The 25,131-nt window shown below is 31.8% G+C and overlaps 1 long non-coding RNA gene and 1 pseudogene across 2 annotated transcripts; both read right to left on the bottom strand.

The window, feature by feature from the left end:
* Positions 1 to 125: 125 nt before the first annotated feature.
* LOC133790424 (uncharacterized) lies at positions 126 to 7,245 on the bottom strand. 2 transcript variants are annotated; one of them, XR_009874011.1, is made up of 5 exons: positions 6,548 to 7,245; positions 5,101 to 5,205; positions 4,933 to 4,994; positions 4,240 to 4,392; positions 126 to 4,132 (listed from the first exon to the last, which is right to left on the bottom strand). It is a non-coding gene; the product is annotated as an uncharacterized LOC133790424 (long non-coding RNA). The 2 variants fall into 2 exon arrangements; XR_009874012.1 differs by having other exon boundaries at positions 5,101 to 5,161; positions 6,548 to 7,244.
* LOC133792926 (small nucleolar RNA snoR128) lies at positions 5,372 to 5,452 on the bottom strand (annotated as a pseudogene).
* Positions 7,246 to 25,131: the final 17,886 nt, after the last annotated feature.

Here is a 25,131-nt window from a genome sequence, read left to right as displayed (position 1 = left end):
CAGTCAAAAATCCTTATCGGTCTGACAGAATCTCTACCAAGTCGTTCAGATCACTTTATCACAACTCCGAAGAGCCAATTGACTATTAATGTGTCGTTTACGGACCATGTATTTCCACTTGTCACTTCTGATTGCCACGTCATTGAACTCCAATTTTTGGGGATAACAACTGGTAGTTTGAATTTTTTGATCATTTGTCTAAATTTTCGACTAGCTATCTAAATTATGATAAATTATTTTGTTAATAATTATTAAAACTATGCTAAAATGCAATTTTTTTTTTTTTTAAATGCGTGATTTTGACCAGGCACCCATAAAGTATAGGTACAATATCATCACACTAAATATAAATAGATTTTAACATTATCCTATGGTCTATCCTAACCAAAACAAAATTAGAACGGCAAGAGAAATAACATAACAACAATCTACAAGCTATATATCAGTACATGTACACAACTCTAACTAAGTCAGAATTTTTTTGGACAAAATTAGGGAGAGATCAATTAATTATACAAGTAGCTAGTACTCTAATTATTGGGATCGAACTTGATCAATTTTAGAAAAGAAAACTTAAACTTACAGGATTTCAACATCCTTTAATAATTTCAAATAATATAATAATTCATTTATAAAAATGCAATTATTATACTACTCACAGCATTCCTTTTGAGTTCTGACTGGAGGTAAGATTTCATTCCCTCTCCATGTGAAGCTCCCTCTCTAAATTACAAATGTGAAAAAGAAAATATTAACTTCATAAAAGCTATATATATATATATATTTTGATGGTTGATTAGAAAATAACTTTGCTGTAAAAATACTCACACCTTCCATTTGTGATCAGTGCAAGGCGTACGTAATACGTAGTAGTTTGGTGGGGATGGGAATATACAGCTTGATGCTCGATCTTCTGATCTTTATATAATCCTCCATGATCATAATATATGCTAGCTTGAGATGAGAGTGACTTGTAGCGTTTGCATTGCAGGCCTCGATTTATGTTGATCATCATTTACATTTCTCTGTGTTGATCGAGAGAATTTTTTTCTAGTTATGGTACGTATGAGTTGACATCAGACAAGACAAATTCAATTGTTTTTTGAATCTTAATTTCTCTCTCGAGCCATTGGCTGTGTGGGTTTAGGCATGATGTAATCCTCCATCATGAAATGATGATATCCTTTCTTTGCTTTTGTTAATGCTTCAACGGTAACAGTAGTAGTGACTTCCCTTCCCTTGGGCTTAAAAGTTTGTTATACATAATTAAAATGGCTTCTGACAGTGCCACAGCTAGTCACTGTACACACATACCTGCAGCAACCTATTTTAATACCATTACTTATTATTTTTTGAAAGGGACCATTAATTACCTATTATTAACTAACGTTAAAATGTAGACAAACACACACATATATATCTTACTTGCCGTCAGATACCAAGGACACTGCTGTAAGTATACATAAATTAATGTATTAGTTTAAAATAGGTTGTATGTGTACAGTGACTAGCTATGGCACTGTGAGAAGCCATTTTAATTATGTATAACAAACCTTTAAGCTCAAGGGAAGGGAAGTCACTACTACTGTTACCGTTGAAGCATTAACAAAAGCAAAGAAAGGATATCATCATTTCATGATGGAGGATTACATCATGCCTAAACCCACACAGCCAATCGCTCGAGAGAGAAATTAAGATTCAAAAAACAATTGAATTTGTCTTGTCTGATGTCAACTCATACTTAAATCGAGGCCTGCAATACAAACGCTACAAGTCACTCTCATCTCAAGCTAGCATATATTATGATCATGGAGGATTATACAAAAATCAGAAGATCGAATATCAAGCTGTATATTCCCATCCCCACCAAACTGCTACGTATTACGTACGCCTTGGACTGATCACAAATGGAAGCTGTGAGTATTTTTACAGCAAAGTTATTTTCTAATCAACCATCAATATATTTATATATATATAGCTCTTATCAAGTTAATATTTTTCTTTTCACATTTGTAATTTAGAGAGGGAGCTTCAAACGGAGAGGGAATGAAGTCTTACCTGCCGTCAGATGCCAAGTACACTGCTGTAAGTATACATAAATTAATGTATTAGTTTTTTTAGTTGGATTTAGTGCTTTTTTTTTTTTTATCATTTTCTTTAGTTCTCTGTTTTGCTTTGTAATAAAAACAAAAGCATAGTAGGTAACTTATTTTCACAGACGATAAAATTAAAATACCAAAAAAAAAATTTGACTTTGTTAAAGTTGTGTATATGTGATATATATATTTATAGCTTGATGTTGGGCTCTTACCGCGGTAACATGCATTGAAGCATCCCACTGTATCTTGACCGGTGAAACAATCCAGCTTTCTGCTCAACATCTTGTAGATTATTGTCAGGAAAAAAAAGGATGCGTTGGATTAGAGGTAAAACGTGCGTTTAACTATATAGTTGAAAATGGCATCACATCTGAAGCCGAATACAGTTACACTGGTGTATTTGATCCAAATTTAGTCATCGGAGAAGATGGAGAATCAGTCGCAGAAGCACCAGAGGTATTTATTACTTTATTATTGTTGTTGTTATTTAATTTCACAAATATGTTTATGCATGACAGTGGATTTATGTTTACAAAAATCTCAAAGCTTATGTCGCATTGAAGTCAGAAAATGATATTATAGATGCCCTTCGTGGACAACCTTTGGCAGGCAAATTAAGATTTAAAGAAGGTTTTTTGACGATGAGGCAAGATATCTTAAACTAATCTCAGTAATATTAATGATCTATGATAATAATCTAATTTTAAATTAATCTTAAAATATTTTAATATTGCAGACAGTTTATGATGTTGACCTAGATGAAAATGATTTCAAGAACGGCCTTAACAATACATCGATTGTAGACGGCTATGTCCTACATGATGTGTTAATAGTTGGATTTGATACCAATGATGATGGAGTTGGCTACTATGAAATTTTAAATTAGTGGCCAGGCTAGGAAAACAACGGATATGGAAGAGTAAAGAGATTTGTCAACAGTGAAAACAGCTTACTATCCAATCTTAGAGTTTTAAAGTTGAATAAGCTATTTTCACTGTTGACGAATTCCTCTTTACTCTTCCATATCCGTTGTTTCCCCAGCCTGGCCGCCAATTTAAAATTTCATAGTAGCCAACTCCATCATCGGTATCAAATTCAACTATTAACACACCATGAAGGGCATAGCCGTCTACAATCGATGTATTGTTAGGGTTGTTCTTGAAATCATTTTCATCTAGGTCAACATCATAAACTGTCTGCAATATTAATATACTTTAAGATTAATTTAAAATTAGATTATTATCATAGATCATTAATATTACTGAGATTAGTTTAAGATATCTTACCTCATCATCCTTTATCGTCAAAAAACCTTTTTTAAATCTTAATTTGCCTGCCAAAGGTCGTCCACGAAGGGCATCTATAATATCATTTTCTGACTTCAATGCGACATAAGCTTTGAGATTTTTGTAAACATAATTTCACTATCATGCATAAACATATTTGTGAAATTAAATAACAACAACAACAATAATAATAATAAAGTAATAAATACCTCTGGTGCTTCTGCAACTGATTCTCCATCTTCTCCGATGACTAAATTTGGATCAAATACACCAGTGTAACTGTATTCGACTTCAGATGTGATGTCATTTTCAACTATATAGTTAAACGCACGTTTCACCTCTAATCCAACGCATCCTTTTTTTTCCTGACAATAGTCTACTAGATGTTGAGCAGAAAGCTGGATTGTTTCGCCGGTCAAGATACAGTGGGATGCTTCAATGCATGTTACCGCGGTAAGAGCCCAACAGCAAGCTCTAAATATATATATATCACATATACACAACTCTAACAAAGTCAGATTTTTTTTTTTTTTTATTTCAATTTTACCATCTGTGAAAACAAGTTACCTACTATGCTTTTGTTTTTATTACAAAGTAAAACAGAGAACTAAAGAAGATGATAAAAAAAAAAAAAGCACTAAATCCAACTAAAAAAACTAATACATTAATTTATGTATACTTACAGCAGCATCCTTCATATCTGACGGCAGGTAAGATTTCATTCCCTCTCCATGTGAAGCTCCCTCGCTAAATAAAGCAAATCAAATGCATGTGAAAAAAATATTAGCATAAGCTAATGATATATAATAAATAGTTATATGTAGTGATAATTTTGTTGTAAAATTACTACTCACATTTTCCATTTGATCGAGAGTGTATGTCGTGGGGATGAGAATAATGTCTGTCTCTCTCTCTCTGTCTCGATCGGCTATGGATTCTTTCTGATGCCCTTCTTCTATTATATAATCGTCGTCCTCCATGCCATGATATATAATCAATGCTTGATTCTGATGATGAGAGCGACTTAAGCATGCTTTGATTTAAATATGTTGATCATGATATAATTATAGTGTAAAAAAAACGAAAACTAAACAAAACATAGGGGTGCTATTCATCAAAACTAAACAAAACAGAGTTCTGAGTACAAGTAAAAAACGAAAAACATAGGAGGACTAAGTCATGAGACCAGCAGAACTAACTAAAATAACCAAAATCCAGAAGAAAAAAAAAAAGATAAACTGAAGAGAAACTAAAAAGCGGTCACTTAAACCGGCAGGAAAAAAAAAACTATGCTTCAAGAAAAGGATAATCATGGAGGGAATATCTGATGGTAGTCGTAAAAAACCGAAGTATATCCACCTCTCAATTAAATTCACAGTTTGTATTAACATTACTAAAAAAACTCAAAGAACATGGTATGAAAGTAAAATGAATAATGCAAGCAATTAACTCCTCCCTTCTTTTCTGCAAGTCATAAAATCAAAAATTGACATGACTACTCAAAATGTAAAGCATTACTCATAATGCAAAACATTTAGTACTTTTACCTTGAATATCAGGTAGCGAGATGCGAACCAAACTGTATAGCCAAGACCAACAATTTGGGGACCTGATTCATTTCATTGAATTAAGCATATCATCAATATGCCAACTTAGGGAAAAACAATCTATTGACTTGATTGAAAAACAAAGATGCTAAGGAAAAGCCTACACACCACCGGGATAGAATCAATTGCTCCAACAACAGCTGATGCCAGCCACACGGTAAGCAAGGCACTGCCACCAAAAAGTAAGAAAGAGTAAGTGTCTTCGGATTCAAACTGCAAGTAGTGAAAAATTATCTGTTAATGACAATTAAACTCGGTATGCTGACATGTCAGTATGCATGTGTATATATCAACAAACAACAAGCATAACAATAGACATGAAACGGTGTTCTACCCTCATCTTATCTACTGAGAAACTGTGCTTCTGGAGAACCTTGTGTTGCTCAGGTAACCACTCAGGATAACGACATATAAAGCAAATAAGTTTAACTTTCATCACTTCCTGATCTCATCATAGCAAGTAGATAAAAACAAACATCATTTTTAAACACATGATAATTTATAGTTATCGTGGAGCCCAATAAGGTGAGCTTTTGTAGTGGGATTGGAGAAAAATAAACACATGATAATCTTTGTTACTTATATCTCCTAAATTGTACATATATACGAGCCACTCATTTTAACTGATATAAAATATCACTTTATTGAAAATCATAAGTTTATTTAAAGATATTAAAGATACTTACCATTTGCATAAAGTCTACGAATAACAACAAATTAATACCATCTATGCAAAACTTAGATAAATCAAGTATCAATTGGGGAATAAAACTGAAAATATTACACCTCTAATAAATTTGAATATTGTCAGTTTAGTTTAAAGATATTATTCACATATATCTCAGTGAAGTATTTATTCAAACACTTCTAATGCATTATTTAAAAGATTAGTAATATATACTTTAAAAAGGCAAGCAAGACCATCAAAAGCAGTAAAATTATGGAACAGAGCACATCCCACTATATATAACTAAAACTTACCTCATTCACACTCATAAAGCCATTTATATATAAATACACGGGTCTTACACTAACACTTACAATCATTATAATTCCAAAACTCATAAAATTGATCACTATGATATCAAACTGATTAACATATCTCATATATATGCATATAGCTAGCTGATGGTGGTGGTGGTGGAAGAAGAAGGAGGCTTGTCTTCGATTCTAACGGAGGTGATGACATGATTGGGCTTAGTGGAGTAGTTGAGGGTACTTAGATTAGGAATGTGGAACAGAGAAGTGGGCAGTTCTTTAGGCAAGCATCGAAGCTTGGGTTAAAATCCGTACATACACAAGAAAATAGAATTACAGGTTATTGAGGAATTTAATCAAACAGTTTATATCTTAAATGGATTTATATGTTCTCACACCTTGAAACAGTATTTACAAATTAGCTATAGTGTAAAACTTATAATTTCTTGTTCGGTCTTTTTGTGAAGAGAAAAGATCATCACTATCATACTAATCAATTATAGCAATTAAACTAATTTTTTTCCATTTAAAATTTCAAAAAAGAAAAGAAAAGAGAGAAGAGTTTGTGTTGTGTTACCTTCTGAATACAACTGGCACAATTCCAGCACGGTACTGAGCAATTTGAAGGAGAGCAGGCTCGGCCAAATCGAAGTGCTGGAGCGGAGGATTACACCAGCCACCGTTGTCGTTGGACAAAGCAAAGTTTGGGGGACAGAAGTTGGTGGCGGTGACGGTGATGATTCCGACGAGGCATCACCAGTGCTTTATTTCAATTGGATTGAAACAATTTTTAAGCAGCTGAGTAAGAACATGCCTATTTGTTGACGATACGAAAGCTTTTCAGGTGGTTTAGAGAAGTCGCGAGAATGATTGCTAGAAATCCACGAGGATGATTGGAGAAATGGAAGAGACAATCGGGGATGAGGAGAAATGGGAGAGAGAAAGATTGAGAGAGTCTTACTGAGAATAATGTCTCTCTCTCTCTCTCGATCGGCTATGGATTCTTTCTGATGCCCTTTTTCTATTATATAATCGTCGTCCTCCATGCCTTGATATATAATCAATGCTTGCTTCTGATGATGAGAGTGACTTAAGCACGCTTTGATTTAAATATGTTGATCATGATATAATATAATACTTGCTGATTACGAGAGTGACTTGTCTGATCAGATTATTATTATTGGTGTTGGTATTGGTAATTCATGAAGAAAGAACAAGAGCAATTTTTTCTAGTTATGGAATGAGATCAGCCAATATTCCTTAATTGGTTTGTGAATCTGTATCTTTCTCTCTCTCTCTCGTCTATAATAATAATAATAATAATAATGCTTCAAAGGTCAATATTTGAGAACAGTGCGACTGGCCTAGCTTGTGGCTTACGTTTTGTTTGAAAAATGGCCCACACAGTGGGCACATGCAGCGTAGTAGTCACCAACGAGAACCTAATAGTTTTATGCAATTAATATATATTGTCCTTTTCGGTTCCTACTGGGATTTGGTAATGCCCAGCTGCCAGCTCAATAAATACTCACAAGGATAACAAACATTTATTAATCCAATATCCTCTATGAAAAAAAAACCAATTGTTATATGTATACTTCTAAAAGGTTCATTGAGCTACTTATAGGGTTCGAAGTTCGAACCAAGCTACCTCATGCAATTTTTTTTTTCTTTTAAATAGTTCATTGAGGTACTCATATGAATCTTTTTACTCATTTATTGTATAGCTCTGACTATTTCATAAACTATTTAATGTGTTGCTATATATTAAAATGTTTGAACTAATGAGAATATCACTAGATTAATAAAGTTTATTTTACTTTTGTAGTTTATTTAAATGAATATATATATAGGACTATTTTTTTTGATAGGAGCTTCACTTTAAGTCCTATCGGTAGGGCTCTCAGTGTTTCTCGACCCATGATCAGTTTTCGGCGCGACTTTTTTTTATGACCGTGTATATTGTAGCTATTTAGAGCATCTTACAAATTTTCAGAAAATTCCAAATAATTTACAGTACCGAAAACTAGGTTCAAACATGTTGATTTCCACGCGCATAAAAAAAATTAGTTACGTGTACAACATGTTTGAACTTAGTTTTCGGTATTGTAAACTATTAGGAATTTTCTGAAAATTTGCAGAATATTCTAAATAGCTACAATATACACGGTTATAAAAAAAAAGTCGCACCGAAAACTATTCGCGGGTCGAGAACACAGAGAACTCTACCGATAGGGCTTAAAATGAAGTCCCTATAAAAAAATTCTCCTATATATAAATATATATATATACATCTTAAACACCAATTATTACATAATATTTTTAATATAAGTCACATATATATTATGTTTATTTATTGTGTTGTATAATAAAATTAATGTGAATATCACTAAATTTCATAAATTATATTAAAAGGTTTCAACATGAAATGTACTATGAAGTATATATTATATTATAGTATATTAATTATCGCCAACTATACTACAAAAAATCTTACTTTTAATCACAATAAAATTTGTGACTACAAGTAAAATATTTATAACTAAAGAAAAATAATCTTACATATGTCATTACTAAAAAGTTTGTGGCTATAAGTATTAGTCACAAAAATTACAATTTGTTGTCACTAAATTTATTTTTAGTCACAACAAACTTTATCACTAAAAGTAATAGGTTGTGATTAAAACTATATTATGACAAGTTGTGATTAAGTATGACTTTTTAGTCATAGGAAAAAAAAATTGTGACTAAAAGTGGTATTTAGTCACACAAAATATATGTTGTGACTAAAATGTTATCACTAAAGAGTACTTTTATTTGTAGTGATATTTAATAGCATTATATCAACTAAATGTATGATAGTGAATGGGTGAGATTTTGATTTATTAGAAGATAAATTAAGGAGGTAGAGGAATGAGTTTTGTCAGCTTACACTACAACATTATAGGGTATTATTTTCGCTGGTACCCGTCGCTAATACTATTATTAGCAGCGGACTATATTAATAGCGGCGGGCCCCGCCGCTAATACTTTTACGGTTTATAATTTTCAAGGGCCAATTTCCTTCTTCTCTTCTCACTACAAGAAATTCAACATTTACCTACCAATATTAATTGTAGGTAAAGATAGCATATTGGTAGGTAAATCATTTTACCTACATATTTTGATCAATACTGTATTGGTAGGTAATAGTTAGTTGAGAAAGGTATCATTGCCTACGATTGACATATCGGTAGGTAAAACTCATGTGGATCCCACAGAAATGACTTGGACTTGTTTGTCATGGCATCTTATGTGGCAACTGATGTGGCAATCCTCGTGGCAATTTTTTAGTGGAACACGTGGCACACATTTATTGGACCAGTTGGAACTTAATAATTGCATTACTTATCTCATTTTTATTGATTATGTGGCTCTAAATGATTGGTCCACGGTGCATGATGTGGTATACTTATTTATTGGTAAATAAAGATTTTTAGATAGGTAATTTTAATTATATATTTAAATTTAATTTAATATAAATAATAAATAAAAGTAATTAATTTTAAAAATATTTAACATTTTTCTCAAATAAATTATTTAACATTAATAATAAAATAAACAAACATATATTATAAAATATTCATTGCTTATTAAAGATGAGTGTTAAACTAATTACATTTCATAAAAAAATATCAACAAGTATATTCTTCACTTTGAGATTATTACACGAGAGCATCATTTTTCTCTAAACTGAACGTGTGAATGTCGATGATGGCTTTTTGAGGAGGACGTCGACGAACCAGCAAATAAGCGTACCCCACTTTCTACTTCGGTTACTATGTAAAAACCGAAGTAGAATCCCCACTTTCTACTTCGGTTTTTACATAATAACCGAACTAGAAAGCTCCCCCCCCCCCCCCCTTTTAATAATTATTTCTGATTATTTTTAAAAAGCCCAATTCTATTTATATATATATTTTGCCCTATTTTTTTTTTAAATGGTCTAATTATATGAATTTATAATTATATAATTTTACAATTGGAATTGGTTATGAATTTTTTTTTAATGAAAATATGCTAACTTTCATTGATTATAAATGGCATACATAAACATATAAAACACAAGTACATAAGTAAGATAGCTAGCCTTAACATTAATACACACTACAAGAATTGGGGTCATTAGCGGCGGGGTCCTCCGCCCGCTAATAAGTGTTATATCCATCGCTAATACTTATTAGCAGCGGCAATCCGCCGCTAATGCCCCCCCTCAAATTATTTGTCGCTATTAATGATTATTAGCGGCAGACTGACACACCCACCGCTGATAGTATATTATTAGCGGTGGATCCCGCTGCTAATACCTGTGTCAAATGCAATAGTATTAGTCGCGGGGTCTGCCACTAATAATATTTTTAATATTTAATTCAAAAATAATTTGAGATAAATTAATATTTATTAAATTTAATTATTTTTAAAAATAATTCATAATAAATTTAACAAAATAACCAATTAGTTAATTTAAACATAACTAACATTAAAATTAATGTGAATAGTTTTAATATTAATCAAACTAGTCAATATCGCTATTGTCATTAAAAATAAATACGATATTAATTTAATCAAAATACATAAACTAATAACTAAATAAAATCATTAAGGTTAATATTGAAATTATCCTCATCTTCAATATTTTGGTGTGGTTGTGAGGGTGACGACGACGGCTGTGGTTCTGGCTATGGCGGTGAGGGCGACGACTGTGGCTGTGGCGGTGAAGGAATATAAGGCTGCTGTGAAGATCGTCCAAGCGTGAGGTCCCCAAACTGATCTCGAGGCTGTGGCTGCGACCCGTCCCCAAACTCACCATATCTCACATATGGCTGATGCGACGAACCTACAACCTCCCCATACCTAACATTAGGTAGCGGATGCTGCATCGATCCTCCTTGAAAATCGGTAAAGCTAAAATATAGTAGAGGAGACTGGGAAGAGCGTCCAAAAATGTATTGGTTTTGATACTGAGGAGGTTGTTGCGACGGCACATGTGGTGGATACGGTGGAGGAGGCTGGTACTACTGATGTGAAGGAGGCTGGTACTGCTGCTATATGAAGATCAGGATGGGCGGTGTTACTCTGAGAAGACGTACCACCTTCAGATTGTGGTGGCAAATACCTCTGCAAAAAACTGTCAAACCGTGGGTCATACAGATTACTGGGTTGTTCAAGTACCACCTTCTGAATTGTCCCACGCATTGCGTTCTTCATCAGAGCCATAGTAGTCATATCTTCATTAGGCATAAGAGTAGTATTTGCTTGGGACTGACTTTGATCTGTAGAGCTGGAGGTTGTCTTTCTTGCCTTCCCTTTCGCCCTATAACCCACTCCTCTTTGGTAGTCAGATCTCTCCCCGAGTACTTTACTTAGTATCTCGTATTGATCGACCGGGGACGAATCAACGCCAGATACATTAAGAGATCCCTCACTTAGTTGTTGACTCTGCCTCTCAAGCTGTGACCTCTGAACCTCTGCCGCCATTTTTTTCCTGTATAAAGATAACATTATAAACAAAAATTAGAAACATTAGAAACAAGAAAACAATATTATTCACTTACATAATCTTGTTGAGCTGCCTCATTGACAAAAGATTTTGTCGATTTTTTCATATGAGCATCCCTCCAAGTATCAACAACATGCGCATCTGGGTTCTCCTATACAAATGTAATCAAATGTTTTAGAATGTGTTATTTTATAAAATTAAATTAACATCTCCAATTACATATTCGTGACGCTTAGCTGCCAACGACTTTGTGCCTTGTGTTGTTACATACTTCATTTTTTTTCTATTTGCTTGATTTTTAGCGGAACGAGCCAAAAATCTTTCGCTCAAAAACAATTCACAAATATTCTTCCATGTCTCCTTAGTGCAATGGTCAGGTGGCTTAGAGAGGACATTCTCCCAATCTTCTGGTCCAACATAATGATTTTTGAAGTGTTTATGTCTATTGTTTTTTCTCTCGCGATATCTTTTGCCCATTTCCTTATAGACAGTTGCCAGAACAGACTCACGTTGTGGATAAGCGTCTATATTATAATAATACTACATTAAGAAAAAAAATTAGATGAATTTATAAATAATGGAAATAAATAAGGAAAATAGGATCAGATATTATATGTTATGCTATATGTTATCTTATGATTTATGTGTTATGTTATGTATGTTATAGACTTGGGCATATGACTTGAATAACTAACAAGCCCCAATAAATTTATGGGCATATGACTTGCTTAGCTAGCAAGGCCCACAAATCTAATGGGCATATGACTTGTTTAGTTTACGAGCCCCAAGTAATAATGGCCATTATAGTATGTGTGACATATGTTTATGATATGTTTTAGTATATGTTGATATTAATTTTATGTATATGATTTATGTGTTAGATTTTCCTTGCTAGGCATTAGGCTCATTCCTTTATGTTTATATGTGCAGGAAACTAGCTGTGGTGGCAGAAGGGTTCTTGGCAGCTTGGGGGTTGTGTATTGAGGCAGAATGGAAATGGATGGATTGAGCGTTCGGTTCGAGGATGAAGTCGCTTCTTAGTCTTTTAAAAATTATGCTTTATATGTATTTTCCACACTTTATTTTGTAATCCATTTATTTAAAATTATGTTATGTTTTTATTTTAAAAACCATGGGATCCCATATCCTACTTTAAATCTTATGTAGTTTAACATTTGTTTTAGAAGTTTTTAATGAAGTTATGATTATTTTATTTGTAAGTTTTATTAAAAATTAGTGTCTATGTAGAGTAGTCATTGATGGTCCAAAGTCTAGAGTAGTTGGGTCATTAATTACATCCACAGCGGCAAGTTGTATGGGACAAGTATCACAGGCCACATTCTGTAAGAGTTGCTCATGTTCCCAAAAGGATTGAAACCATCTGTAGCCAACCCAAGCCTAACATTTCGAGGTTCGACTGCGAAAGATGGGTACAACTCATCAAGGTGCTTTCACGACTTACTATCAGCGGGGTGCCTCATCACACCATCTTCCTTTGTCCTTTTAGAATAGTGTCATCTCATATCCTTTGCAGTATATCTCGAACTGTACAACCTTTTCAATCTTGGCATCAACGGAAAGTACCGCATGACCTTATGAGCCACTTTATGAGCCACTTTCTTCCCGTTCCCACGATTATCTTGCCAGCGACACTCACCACAAACCGGACAAAATTCCGAATTCGCATTCTCCTTCCAAAACAGTGCACAGTCATGCTTGCAAGCATCGATGGACTCATATCCCAATCCAATACTCCGCAACTTTGCCTTTGCCTCATAGTTAGACTTAGGTAAAATTGTTCCGCCAGGCATAACATCGACTAACAATTCCAGCAAACCATCAAAGTAATGATTGTTGCACTTGTTAATAACTTTCAGATGCATCAGCTTCACCAAGAAGTTCAACGCGGAATACTTTCGGAAACCCGGGTACAGTTCACTTGACATCTCCTTAAATAAGTTGTCATACTTGTTGCGATGTTGAACATCATCTTGGGGAGGTTCATTATAGTTTCCAGCGAGAACGTCATCTTCAGCGTAAACATCCTCCAGGATATTCGCTATCTCATCTTTATCCTGATCTCGTACCACATCTGGTGGCAGTGGCAGCGCCTCTCCATGGTAATGCCACACTTTGTAGGACAGTATGATGCCATTTTTGATAAATGCATCGAAATTGCATTTATAAGCTGGAACTTAACATTCCCACATTTCTTGCACGGACAACGAACCAAACCCCGATCGTTCACCTGATTTTTAGCGATCTCGAAGAACTCCTTAACACCATTTCTATACTCCAGAGACCAACTATTCCTCGCACTCATCCAGCTTTTGTCGCTCACCATCTTTAAGCGAAATAATTAAGAAAATATTAATAATTGTCTTAAAATGAGGGAAATGATAGTCAAAGTATTTCATGACTGTTTGTCTCCCTAATTATCACTAACTGATAATAATATCCTATCTCTGGCAAAAATAATTATTTATAGGGATATTTGCGGCTAAATTACTCAAACTTACAACTTACTAACACTTAAATGACACGTGGCACCACATGATTGGTACACATTATTATTATTATTATTTTAAATAATTTTTCATAAAAAAAATCCATTTTATATTTTTCATTTAAAAAAAAAAAAACCAATTTATTGTTTTTCAATTTAAAAGTAACAAAAAATAATTTTTTCTCATTTTTTTCAAAAAAAAAAATCAAATTTGTTGCTTTTAATCAATTATTTAAGATTAAGTAAAAAAAATATTTAATCTTAAATTATTGCTTGGATTTTAAACAAAATTACTTAATCTTTAATTGAAAAAAAGTAGACAAAATGATAAATAGAAAATTTTTAATAATAAGAATAATAAATTAAAAAATTTGAGGATATTAACAATAAAAAATTATATTTTAAAAAAAATGTATTTTTCATACTTAATCTTAAATTGAAAAAAAGTTTGATTTTTTTATTAAAAAAATGTAAATTTTATTTTTTGTTAAATTGAAAAATAAATTGAAAATTATTTTAAGAATAATAACAATGTGGACAAATCATGTAGTGCCACGTGTCATTTGACTAGTCAACTTTAACATTTACTTATTTATTACTTTTATTTTAAAATTAATTTAATTATACATTAATTTCATTTTGTAATTTTTTATTAAATTCTTCAATTTGTATTAGATTATTTACTTAATCAATAACAATTTTATTATATTTATATTTTACTTAATTATATTTTATTAAATCATTTATATTTTTAACTTTTTTCAATTACAAAACATCTAATATTAATGTTAAAATTAATTATTATGATTGGTAATTTTATTTTATTTAAATTATAGTTAAAAATTATTTTTTTGATGAATTTTTATTTAATTAATTATTAAATTTTTATTAATTTTACTAACTCTAACAAAATTTGGGCGGCATAACGACAGTATTTCAAACTATCCCAAAAATTGAAAAACCTACAAATTAAACACATATATACCCAGAATATTCCCAGATCATACAAAATATATATATACATCAACAAATACATCAATTTACATATATACAAATATTTAACCACAAAAAAACATATACCAAAACTGATTTTTTTATTAATACAAAAAAAAATTATTAAATACATATTTACAAAAATATCACATTTAATATAAAACAATTTAAAAATATAAACATACATTATTAATCTGGTTTTTTTAAGTTCATACTTTAACTAAAATACATATATCGCAAAATACAATATAATAAATATTAACAAGCAAAATTAAACAAATACATATAACACATTAAAATAAAAAAAAATACATATTCAAATCAATTTTTTAAATTTTACAAAAAAAAATTAATAAATACAAAAAACATATATTATAAAAGTAACTTAAATATATTTGTTATTAAGAGAAACAAATACATATAAAGCATTAAAATAAAAATTAATGTTAACGGCTATATTTTTTGTAATTAATGTTAATTTTCCTAAGACTAACAAAATTTGGGCAGCATAACAGCTATATTTTAAACTATCCCAAAATTTTATAAAACCTGCAAACTACACACAAAAATATATATAATATTACTAGATCAATATACAGAATATTCCCAGAGCATGCACAACATAAACGCATATTATTACTTAAAATTTCTAAAATATTTTAAAATTTGATTTTTAATTGCTAAAATTTAATCTTATTATAATACCAAATCTAATATCATAATCTTAAGATTAATCGAATACTAATTAAATTAATTTCTAATTATGAGATTATATTAGATCATCTAATGTAATGATTTTTACTATACTATCATGCACAACATAAAATTTGATTTTTTCTTGTACCTCTTTTTCTAAAATTTAAAACAGAAAATAAAAATAAAAACAAAAATTAAATCATATATAAACAGAAATAAATAAATAAAATAAAAATAAATAAATACAAAATAAGAAAATACAAAACAGAAAAAAAAACATAAATATAAATATAAACATATACATTTTAAAACATAAAATATATATAAATATAAATATAAATACTGGTTTAAATATATATATATTAGTTTAAATATATAATATATATATCAGATTATATATAATATAATATATATCAGTTTATATATAATATATAATATAATATTTATATCAGTTTATATATATAATATATAACATATATAAATATATATATCAGTATATACTTGTGCAGCATGGTGGTCCGGTGGTGGCGCGGTGGTCCGGTCGGCAAGGTGGTTTGGTGGTGGCGGAGTGGTCCCGTCGGCGGCGTGCTAAAACTGAGAAAAAAAAAATGAAATGAGAAGAAAATTTATGGGCAAAACAAACTAACAAACAAAAAAATAAAATAACTTACCCTTGAGAGAGATGGAGCCGTTGAAGAAGAGAGGGTCTGAAAAAAAAAATGAGAGAAGAGATGGAAGAAATGAGAGAAACTGAAAAAAAAAATGGAGAAGAAGACTAGGGCGGCTGTGATATAATGTTATGATTTTTGCCGCCGGCAAAAGTCTGGCCATCTACCTCCTTGAAAACGTGCACATCATTAAATCCACGTTCACTTTTGCCGGCGCGTTAGGTGAATTGCGCCGGCAAAAGTCCCTTCATAATTAATTATTAAACTTTTCCTAGCGCAACTCCGAATTGCGCCGGCAAAAACAATGACTTTTGTCGGCGCAATTCACCAAATGCGCCAGTGAAAGTCATTTTTGCCGGCACAATTCGGAATTGCGCCGGCAAAAGTGCCGTTTCTTGTAGTGTCTTGCCTACATTTATTCCTTCCTTTTCCTTAATGGGTTTCTCTCCTACTCTTTACTAGATTTTAGCTAGCTATTGGATTGGTAAAACATTAAATATGCAGCATTAACTGAATTGTCCCTTTTCACTTGTTCTATATGTATATATATAGAGAAAATTTGTGGTGCGGGCGTACGAAACGCCTGCACCTGTGCGGCTCTTTTTCTTGGATTGTGATTGGTTGAAAGTATGAAATAGTTAATTAAGAAGGTGTGGATGCATGTATTCTACATTATTTCTCATAACTCTTTCCAAGAAAAAGCACGTGTGTCATACCAGTTTTCTATATTTTGAAATTTAAAGTGAGCCATCTTTTGACAGCTAGAACTATTTTGTTTTATATTTTTTTTTTCATGCATCTAACTCATTCACAGTCATCAGATCAAGAAATCAATTTTTTTTTTCTTTTTTCACATCGACGTCTTCCTTTTACTCAGTTCAATCTTACTCTGTTCTATCTATCTGCTATTACCCATGATTGCTAGGAGGCTATGCTAGAGGTGGGTCACCGTCTCCGTCCGTCGCTGCCTTTCTCCTTCCGTATTTCGAGGTGGTCCGTCCATGGTGGTGAAGGGTTTGTGACTGTGATGGAGTAGACGATTCTCAAGCTTGACTGTGATGGTGGTCGTGTCTTTTTTGTTCACACTAGGAGAAGGATCTGATATGACATTCTTCTTAACTGGAGACACACATAAGACTACCCGTTCATTCAAGCTTATTCCTAAGAATACACGAACTTGACGATCATTCTTCAATTGAACCGATGCAAATGGTTGCTCGCCGCATACGTATGGCACCTCGAGTTTCAATTCATACGCCTCTCTATCCACCTGAAATGTCTCGTGCAATATATCAAGTAGTTGCAAGTAAGTGACATCATTCTCTACTGGTATCACTTCACCTTCAGCATCCTTAAAAGACCATTTCCTACCATGCATTTCCCAAACACCGTTGTAAGAAACAAATACGTAAACAGTAGAACCTGAAATAAAAAAACACAAATACAGTTAGCTGAAAAACAGATGGTAGGAAATGGTATTTTAATGATGCTGAAAAAAATGACCATCGAGCCTCCATCGAGCATGCACGAAATAGTGAGAATGCACATTACCATTGAGCTTGAATCGAGTAGCTATCGAGTAACCATCGAGCACAACATGCAACGTAAAAAATGATGTGCCATCGAGCTTGCATCGAGCAGGCATCAAACATCCATCGAGCATGAATGAAATAGTGATAATGCACATTACCATCGAGTACCCATCGAGTAGGTATCGAGTACCCATCGAGTACAACATGCAATGTAAAAAATGATGTGCCATCGAGCTTGCATCGAGCAGGCATCGAACATCCATCAAGCATGAATGAAATAGTGATAATGCACATTACCATCGAGTACCCATCGAGTAGGTATCGAGTACCCATCGAGTACAACATGCAACATAAAAAATGATGTGCCATCGAGCTTGCATTGAGCAGGCATCGAGCATGCATGAAATAGTGAGAATGCACATTACCATCGAGTATCCATCGAGTAGATATCGAGTACCCATCGAGCAGAACATGCAACGCTAAAATTGTTGTGTTATCGAGCCTGCATCGAGCAAGCATCGAGCACAACACAAACCCAGAAAATTCCCAGAAAACGCAGATCGACAAAAAACCAGAAAAAACCCAAAAAATTGTACAAATATTGCTCAGATCTATTCGAAATGCTCAAAAAATTTAAAGGAAACATCACTAATCCAAGTATTTAAGAAAAAATTGCTTACCCATTAAATTTTTCTCCAAGATTTCTCAACCCTTACTTTGGTCTTGATCCCCCTCTACAAATGGCTTTCTTAGTGGCGGTCCCAAGCTCGATGGGGTTCTACCGTGGTGCTCTTAGTGGTGGTGTGAGGTGAGGTGAGGTGAGTGAGAGTGAGGAAGAAACAAGAAGGAAGAGAGGAGGAAGGAAGAGAGGGGGAGGGAAGAGAGGAGATAGTTGTTTTTAGGGGTATTTTGGGTACTAGCAAAATTTTTGGCATTATTTTGTAATGTTTAAAATACCTAGTATTATTTTGTATTACACCATACTATTAAGCATAAAAAGTCAAATTTCCCTAATGCAAATACCCCCACAGATGAATCAGATTGACAAGAGTTTTTCCTACCAAATCTAAACCCTTTTTGTGGCGATCTACTCACCGCAAATAATTATCTTTTGCCGCAAATAATGTCATTAGTTGCGGCGAAAAAAGGTCACCGCAAATAGTTTCGCACAAAAGACTTTTTTCTTATAGTGAATGTTATATAATAATTGCTTAAGGAGTTATGTGTAGTACTCTCTTGTATGTACTTTCTTACTGAGCATTAGTAGTGCTCATTTCTTAATAAGTTACTTAATGATGCATGTAAGAACTAAGTATATATTTTAAAGCAGTGCCTTGAAACCGGACCAGAAGAACGTATGTACCCTGTGAGGACCATGTGATTGATGGAAGATCAAGAAAAAGTCGATTTTATATTCTTTAAGTTTCCTGAATTTATCAAATGACATTATGTTACATTTTAGAATTTATCAACTCAGTTTTGTTTTCAAACTCAGGTATCCGCTATGATTTCATGATTTAATAATGTAGTATTTGCCATTTTTAGTTTATATTTTTCCTGTAAATGTTCAAAATGTAAGTTCAGAAATTTATAGGGCGTTACAATATAATATTAAGCTGTGGTTCTTAATATATTTTTATATATATATTTTAAAATGCAATACAAATAAAAAAAAATAGAATGAATATAAATAATATGTTAAACAAAACATTAATTTGAGTGTAACTTAAGAGATAAATTGTTTGATTTATTTATTAGTTTAAAGTTTAATAGTTATAATAATTCAAATTTTTGTACTTCTTATATATTTTGTAATTTATTTATTGCATATGGTGTATTGAGATTTTGAAGTAAATAATTAAAATTTATTTTTCTTTTTCTTGTTTTGATCGTTTTAATATATTTTTGTAAACAATTTTACTTGTATGAGTTTAAATTTTAAAAAATATTGAAAAAATTTAAACTTTAGTGTGACCAAATTTTAATCAATTTTCTTAACACGTTTTCACACTCCAATGAAATTCTCAGATTTGAAACGAAAAGGTTGGTATCTGCTAATATACTAGTTTGCTTTTTGCTTTGTTTTTAGTCCTTTTCAAAAGGGTTTTATCACAACCTTTTTCCTCTTTTGTAAAAACACCTATAGCTCTCACTAAATAATGAATTGAACCCTTTATTGGTTTATACGTGTGACATCTAACAAGAGCTAGAGGTCTCAAACACAGAAAAACAATATGAAAATTTTGAGCTTAAAACTTCTTTGTGGTCCCTTATGGTGTCAGTGATGAATTATTAGTTTAACCTTTCTTGTTTTTAGTCCTTAATAGACTTAGAATATAATATTACTGAACAAATGCGATGAAAATCACTGTTCTGTGCTATGTTCCACCAGTATATTATATTGTAAGATATGATATGATGGCGATGGCGATGGTGATGGTGATGCGTTGGAGTTTCTTTTGATCCAAACATTTATTCTTTCCTTTTCCATAATGGGTTTCTCTCCTACTCTTTACTAGATTTTAGCTGGCTATTGGATTTATCTCAGCTTAGCAAAACATTAAATATGCAGTGTTGACCCAATTGTCCCTTTTCACTTGTTCTATAAATATATATATATATATATATATAATCAGTATGTTAATTATTCTAACAGATTTTTACACTAATTAAATATGAACCTGCCAACTCCTTACTATTAATTTGTGATGGTGATGTGTTGGAGTTTCTTTCTATCCAAACATTTATTCCTTACTAAATTTTAGCTAGCTATTGGATTGGTAAAACATTAAATATGCAGCATTAACTGAATTGTCCGTTTTCACTTGTTCTATATGTATATATATATATATATAAATATTAGAATGTGAATTTACAATTCCCCTCCCCCAGTATGTTAATTCTTCTAAAAGATTTCTCAGCTTCTATTTATCTTACATTATAATCTTAAAAGCAAGGAAATTTTATACTAAATAAATATGAACCTGCCTAACTCCTTATATTAATTTTTTTTCTTGTTTTTATATTTTTGTACCATCACAACCATATATTGTAGGTCTACGTGGTTATACCAAATGGCCCAAACTATTTAATGGTTGAGATATAATATAGGAAAATGCATATATGTCCATTATATACAGCACAACTCTTGGTGCATGCATAGTATGTGATAACAACATAAAATGGACTACAATATTGATGACCATTAACTTATTTTCGTAGTACGTGATAAAAATCGCTATAGTCATCTTGACTACTATTTTAGAGGTAGGTTCAGACACAACTATAATCTACGATAACAATAAAAATCTTGAGATTTACTATCTAAGAAACCATATTTCCCAAGCTCGGTAAATATTAGAGACTTGTGGATTAGGGATTTTTTATAGCCTGAACCACGTAAAATCCTTATGTTCTTTTTCATTATTTTTTTTAAACTCTCAGATTATGTTGATAGCGAAAAAGGCAGTCAACACAATTATTTCGTGATAATTTTTTTTAAATAATGCAACATTAATAAAACTTTCACTAGTTATTACAAACATTCAACCTACATTAGTTAATTTTATTGAGACTAAAACTAAGATTTTTTGTAGTGATACTAAATAGCATTATATGAACTAATTAAATTTAACAGCTCAAAATGTATGATAGTGAATGGGTGATTAGATTTGATTTATTAATTAGAAGATAAATTAAGGAGGCAGAGGAATGAGATAGCCTTAGAAAATTACACCATAATTAAATATATTATCACGTTTGTTCTCTCCCTCTCTCTCTCTCTCTCTCTTTGATGCTCTTCTTCTTCTTCTTCTTGTTATTCTTCGATGTAATGCTTCGTCATCACTTTCTCTTTCAATCCTCCATCATCTTTTTCTTGTCTATGGATTTAGAGTTTCGATGCTCTTCTTCTTCTATGATGAAATCTTCCATCATCCCTTTCTTTGTCAATGAGTTAATCCTTGAGAAGAAACCATCAATATTTGTGAAGAGTGACTTGTTTGGAAAATGGCTGGCACTATATATTACATATTATTAACTAATTTAGATTAAATGTTTGTAATAGTTGGTGAAAGTTTTATTAATGAAGCATTATTAAAAAAAAAAAATCACTAAATAATTGACTCTAGTAATATATACTACATTTCATGCTGAAATTACCTTTAATAACTTACGAAATTTTAGTGATATAATTCACATTAATTTTATACAACAATAAATATAATATACATAATTTATATATTATTACAATTCTTACATTAGAATAAAGAAAATGATCTTGGAAGAGGGGAAAAAGATGGAGGCAATTAATATTAAGAAAATTAAGGGCATTTTACAAGATATGATGGTGATGGTGATGGATTTGAAGTTTCTTTCTATCCAAACATTTATTCCTTAATGGGTTTGTAAGAAGACCTTGACTCTCCTACTCTTTATTACTAGATTTTAGGTAGCTAGTGGATTTATCTCAGCTTGGTAAAATATTAAATATGAAGCATTAATTAACTCAATTACCCCTTTTCACTTCTTCTATATATATGTATATATACAAATTTTTAGTTGATGATGCCATTGTTTTAGTTGATGAAAAAGAGTTTAATAAGATACAATTTTTTTGTGGCACTCCTCAAATCAAGGGCATTCCATCAAAATAAATAAAACTCAAACTATATCTATAGCACCAAAATCATACAAAATTAATAAAACCCAAAAGAATAACAATTTTTTTTTTATAATTGATGAGTGCCTCAAACTAGAGAGCACTGAGAACTGCATGCATTAAGTTAAACATAAAGCACAAAAGTGCACCAAGGAAACAAACATACAAACATTGAGCGAAATAAAATAACATAAAACACAAAGAACAAAAGTACCAGCAACGTGGAAAGTACATAAAGACAAGACAGTAGTGTTTAAAACATAAAACATAAATTGAACACATAACAATTAGAGAAATGCTATATATCGCGGTGGAATTTTATCCCGAAACACGTGGCTGTATTTTTTTTTTATTTTTAATTGCACATAGTTATACTATTGAGTATAATTTTAATAATAGGAACAAAAAAAAGAACAAAAGGAGTGCCATTTTTTTTCTTTTTTCTCGGTTCGTTTATCTCTTACTCCTATGCTTATACACAATATATATATACACGACAATTCTTTTATACTTTAAGCCATATTGGTAGGGCTCTCAGTGTTTCTTGATCCGTGAACGGTTTTCGGCACGATTTTTTTTTATGACCGTGTATATTGTAGCTATTTAGAGCATTCTGCAAATTTTTAGAAAATTATGAATAGTTTACAGTACTGAAATCTAGGTTCAAACATGTTGTTGCACGTTTGACTAATTTTTATTATGCGCGTGGAAAGCAACATGTTTGAACTTAGTTTTCCGTACTGTAAACTATTCAAAATTTTCTGAAAATTTGCAGGATGCTTTCACTGTTCTCGATCCGTGAACAATTTTCGGCGCGATTTTTTTTTATGACCGTGTATATTGTAGCTATTTAGAGCATCCTGCAAATTTTCAGAAAATTTTGAATAGTTTACGGTACAGAAAACTAAGTTCAAACATGTTGTTGCACGCGTGACTAATTTTTTTTATGCGCGTGGAAAGCAGCATGTTTGAACCTAGTTTTCAGTCCTGTAAACTATTCGGAATTTTATGAAAATTTGCATAATGCTCTAAATAACTACAATATACACGGTCATAAAAAAAATCACGCCAAAAACTGTTCACGGGTCGAGAAACACCGAGAGGCCAATAGTAGCACTCCTTTTGTTCTTTTTTTGTTCCTATTATTAAAATTATACTCAATAGTATAACCATGTGCAATTAAAAATAGAAAAAAAAGTACAACCACGTGTTTCGGGATAAAATTCCACCGTGATATATAGCATTTCTCTAACAATTAAATTAGGAGTTAGGACCACCCCTCCAGCAGGAGCAAACACCAGTTCAAGAAAGAGGTTGTAGTCATTGAGGAGAGCCCCTCTGGTCACTGACGAAAGAAACAGCTACAGTTAAGCAAAAGTATTTTGTAATGATCCAATTAATCCAACACTTAAAGGACTTTCATGCTAAAAAATTATGAAATAATATTAAAAATTATGTAACAATTTTAAAAATAGCTTTAACCACTTAGACCTGCCTTTGAATGATTTTGACCAAGTTCTAGGCCTCAGTTGAACAAAAATTCAAATCTTTTTTATTTTATATTCATTTATTTATTCAAATTAAAAGAGGTTAGTTTCACTCCTTGAACTCTATAAATAAGACCTAGTGCTCAGCCATTTCTTAAATCTTCAAGCATTTGATCAGAGCCTCCAAGGTGCTAGTGTTACTATAGAGAGATACACTTAGATTTTTGGTTGAAGCTTTATCATTCTAAGTTTTTATAAACACTTGGGAAGTGAGAAATAGTGTAATTTCAATATTGAGGTTTAGACCAATCCATAAGGTCATTCAATGTATTCCTATTCCTAAGTTTAGTTCTATATGATTCTTTAGTTTTCTTTTATTTAGATCATAACTCTTGTTTATGATTCTTGATTAGGTATTTAAGTTCTTGAAACTTAAGGTCCTTCTAGGTAAGTTTCTTCTTGATGATTTAGTTCTCATATTCATCTTTATTTATAGAGATTCTCACCATTTCTACTGTTGGTTTATAGGAGTGTTCTAATCTCGTTTCTTGTTCCCAAATATCCCAGCTTTTGGTAACGAAAATAAGATAGATTTTATGTACTTATATGTTATGATATGTATATGTTTATATTATGATATGTATATGTATAGTATGTCTTATAGTCCTTGGGCATATGACTTGTTTAAATAACAAGCCCCAAGAATATGTTTTTAGTCGATTGGGTACACGACTTGCTTCGATAAGCAAGCTCCGAGAATTTATGATTGAGCATATAACTTGTTAAGATAACAAGCCCCAAGAATGGATGATTGGGCATATGACTTGCTTAAATAAGGAAGCCCCAAGAAGTTTTATTGGGCATATGACTTGTTTAGCTAGCAAGCCCCACAAATTTGTGGGCATATGACTTACTTAGCTAACAAGCCCCAATAATTTATATTGGGCATTAATATTGTAGTTTTATGTGGTATATGTTTTATAGTATATGTTTAGGATTTATGTTATATGATTGTTAGTAGATTTTATTTACTGGGCATTAGACTCACTCCTTTATTTTTTTTAGTGTGATGCATGAAAA

The sequence above is a fragment of the Humulus lupulus genome, chromosome 7 (genome assembly GCF_963169125.1).
Source record: "Humulus lupulus chromosome 7, drHumLupu1.1, whole genome shotgun sequence".
Lineage (NCBI taxonomy): Eukaryota > Viridiplantae > Streptophyta > Magnoliopsida > Rosales > Cannabaceae > Humulus > Humulus lupulus.
This window is presented reverse-complemented; position numbering and strand designations above follow the sequence as displayed.